General features: G+C 39.6%; 1 long non-coding RNA gene across 2 annotated transcripts; it reads right to left on the bottom strand.

Annotated features, from left to right (window-relative positions):
* Positions 1 to 297: 297 nt before the first annotated feature.
* On the bottom strand, positions 298 to 1917 carry LOC120426981 (uncharacterized). 2 transcript variants are annotated; one of them, XR_008211845.1, is made up of 5 exons: positions 1747 to 1917; positions 1151 to 1682; positions 828 to 1085; positions 645 to 772; positions 298 to 490 (listed from the first exon to the last, which is right to left on the bottom strand). It is a non-coding gene; the product is annotated as an uncharacterized LOC120426981 (long non-coding RNA). The 2 variants fall into 2 exon arrangements; XR_008211844.1 differs by having other exon boundaries at positions 837 to 1085.
* Positions 1918 to 3726: the final 1809 nt, after the last annotated feature.

The raw sequence follows: 3726 nt of genomic DNA, 5'->3' as shown, positions 1-3726 counted from the left end.
TACATTACTTATCATGTACCAAAAGGTATCATGATAAATGATGTATATTTACATTAGATTCATTGGAAATTTACATGACTTTTATTGTAAATGTTCAAATTGAAAATCTTTTGAAATCGTGTAAATTTCCAATGAATCTAATGTAAATTTACACAACTAAAAATTTTTTTTTGCTCCGTTGAATCTAGAATTCGATTTAATTCTTGAATACTAGATTCAACGGAGCAATTTTAAATCGGTATTTTCACAACCATTTATCCAAGGCATATGTGATGTTAACACTTTTTAATACAGTTTTGCTTCAAAAATTACTCACTGGGTCAGTTCTTGCTTGAACCTATTGGCCAACGTCTGGTTGAGACCGTTCCACGAGGCGTCAGTTCTCGTCGTTGTCGCGTTCGTTGACGGCGCTCTTGGTGCCGAATGCCTTACCGCACTCTTCGATCGCTCGGCAATGTGGTCCGTCTTGATGTGAACCAGTTTGCTGATTCTGTGGAGGAAAATGAAAACTTTCAGTAAATATTGCTATTTACTTACTTTTAAACACAAAAGTTGCACGGATACTTCATTTTCTGATCTCTCGACAGATGCACCGCCTCGTGGTGTTTGGCCTTCCTCTCGGAGGAGCCCGGTTTGGAACAAACCTTCGATCTTCGCTTGACCACGTCCGCTTTTCCTTCACCTCCTCCTCCTCGTCCAACTCGTCAGCACGCCGCCTTCACTCTGTTTGATCGAATCATCCAGAATTGAAACGCTCGGCGCGCAGAATTATCTAAAAGTAGATTATTTGTCACGTAAAAGTCAATATTCACTAACGTTAAACTTACGTTACTTACTGTCGGAAACCTTCTCTATCTTCAATTGGACCAGCTCCAGCTCGGTAAGTTCAAAGGTGTTTGAAAGTACCCGCCAGACAACACCTTGCGTCCGTCCACCCCTTCCACCACGCTGGTCGACGTTCAGCCCAGCTAGTACGGAGTTGCTCTTAGAACAGAACCGTAAGTCTTGGATTTCTTTGTCTAGCAGCTCGGCATCTCCGCTGGCACACTCATAAAGCAATGCCGCAATCTGCAACCAGACTTTGTCTGAAAACAAACAAATAATCACACGATCGAGCATTGAACGTTGAACCTAAGGCCTGGCCACATACCTCTACCAAAGAAAGTCACTCTGAGACAGAATATTCCGGGATAGACGATATCTAGCATTGATTGTGGAACAATCTCCCAGCAATGTCGAAAGCGCCACTTCGCCACTTCAACCCTTGATTTAGCAGTCCAGAACCGAACCAAGGCCACCACGAATCGACCTCCAAGATCTTAACCGCTTGCATTGTAATATTCGCTGCCGGTGGCAGATTCTCTGGCTCGTGCCACCGATCAAAGAACATCCCTTCAATGATAACCCAGAACAGGTCGTGCAGCCAGCGCGACCCATCGACAATCTCCCTCCACCGGTGGCAGGTCAACCGCGCCTGCAGGATCGATGTCCCGTCCAGCAACTTGAAAATCTCCAGCCACAGTTCCGGCGGAAGAAAGTCTTGCCCTTTATCTTCATACGATTCAACAGTCTTCGGAAGGTGGCATCCCGGACAGAGCCAAAACATTCACGTTTCGGCGAGGTCCAACGCGAACAGCAAGCTGACGACGGAACGGTTCGCGGTGACAGTCCAACGCAAGATGCTGCAAGCAGTAGAAAAAAAACTCAACGAAATTTGAAAAATATTTCATTAGACAATAAACTTACCAAAAGGTACTAAAAAGATCACAAACGCAAAAAAAAATGTCGCGAAACAGAAGAGAGCTCAGCTTTGATTTGTTTTGTTTTGGTTGCCTTGACGTTTCTTCCGCCGCCACGACCACCGAGCCGGCGGCGCCGAGGCTCGACGGCGAAAGCTGACGACGAGGGGTTTTGATGCTTGATCTACAAAATAATAACTATTGCCTAATTAAAGGCGGATTATTTTGAAATCAGTGATAACCAGCACTATGAATATTTTGTTCAATAAAAACAATTTAATTTCACCAAAGACGAAGTGTGAACAAACAGTCTATCCTGCTCACGTTAGTTGATCTTTACAATAGCAACGAGCAAGATGGACAACGCCTCGTTTTTGATCTATAATCATGATCTTTGCGCGTTTCACCTCCAAACACCACAAAATAATTTGTTTTGTTTTGACTGCTGTCAGCCTCCACAACATTGTTATAATTGGATTATAAATAAATAAATACATGAAATCTTATTCACATCAGACAATTTTTTACATTGATTTCATTATTTACATGATCTTGTAGCGTACAAATTTGTCGACCAGATAAACATTTACATGTTATTTGGCCATTACATTAGATTTAGATTTACATGAACGGGTTTTACATGAGATATATCAGTTTACATTAAATTTAAATGTTACATAGAGCCAATTCACATGTGAAACACTGTTTCCATGTCGTGTAAAATTACATATTTTTTTCTGTGTATGAAAACAAGTGATATATTGGTGTTTTTTTTTTCTGAAAATATATAAATGTACTAGAGTCTAACTTATTTGATTACATAAATTGATTGTTTTGTTTGATTTGGGGTTAACATTAATAAGCATGGGTACCATAAACCAGATGACTTTGATTGAAGATGATTTTGCAAAACGAAAATATGACTGAATACGAATGAAAAAAACGTGAATCATACAACTGGTGTAATCGTCTTATTGAAATGCTGAATTGCACATTTTTAGATTCCTTTTTATTTTTGCCATTAAATAATTCTAGATTACTTTTTCAAAACCACCAAAGCGCCATGAGTTTCCTATTAACATAGGACCTTTTTAAAAAGTAAGCGAGAATTACAATTTGCAAGAAGTTTTTCTCAAAAGTAGTTTTAAGGGTAATATCTCAAAAATTAACACCATGAATGTTTTCAATTAAGACCCATTATCTTAAAAAAAAAAGGGAATTGACATGTATTGAATATCCAATTGATAAAAAGTGATATGTTCACATAACAATATTTTTTAACATACCTTGTAAATGATCTCTAAATCCATCCAATCAATTCCCTATGATGAATACTATGATATGATGATGGTTGTCCAGAAATTGCTGTCCTGTGAAAGAGAAGAGAACACAAAGTATCAATTCTAAAATGAAAATGTAAATCATTTTTGTAAAGATACTCCGCCTTTACAATAATTATTAAATGTAACTTCTTCAAAATGAAAGCAAACAATACTTATCTGAATAAAAACGAGAATTCCGTTGTCGAAATGACCGGATTTGTCCAATGCAAATGATGGCTACCGGAACGATGGAGGCCCCAAAATCTTCCGGTGGAAGATGGTGCTGCTAAATAGGTAGGACCCGCCCCGCTGGAGACAGTTACAAAACGCAGCTGCTTATTAGATTGCACCGTTTTGCCTCGTCCTCCTTCAGAGGCTGAAAATAAAAAAAATATTTGAACCGGGCTTTTGACGGAGGGGACAAGCTGCAGCAGAACAAAAACATTGGGGGCTGTGATAAATAAATAATACCTTGCGACTGCAAAGCTCCTCTTCCACGAGATGCATCTGTCAACAGGCAAAACTAGCACCGTCTGCCACAGGAAGAATCTGGAGATTGTAGAGCTTGCAAAAGTCGATCGCGAAAAAACCTCCTCCGAATTCTTTTGCAAACCACATCCCCCACATAAACAAACTAATACACACGCAATTACCGACATAAAACA

The sequence above is a fragment of the Culex pipiens genome, chromosome 1 (genome assembly GCF_016801865.2).
Source record: "Culex pipiens pallens isolate TS chromosome 1, TS_CPP_V2, whole genome shotgun sequence".
Classification (NCBI taxonomy): domain Eukaryota; kingdom Metazoa; phylum Arthropoda; class Insecta; order Diptera; family Culicidae; genus Culex; species Culex pipiens.
The sequence above is the reverse complement of the archived record's forward strand: the minus strand, read 5'-3'. Positions and strand labels throughout refer to the sequence as shown.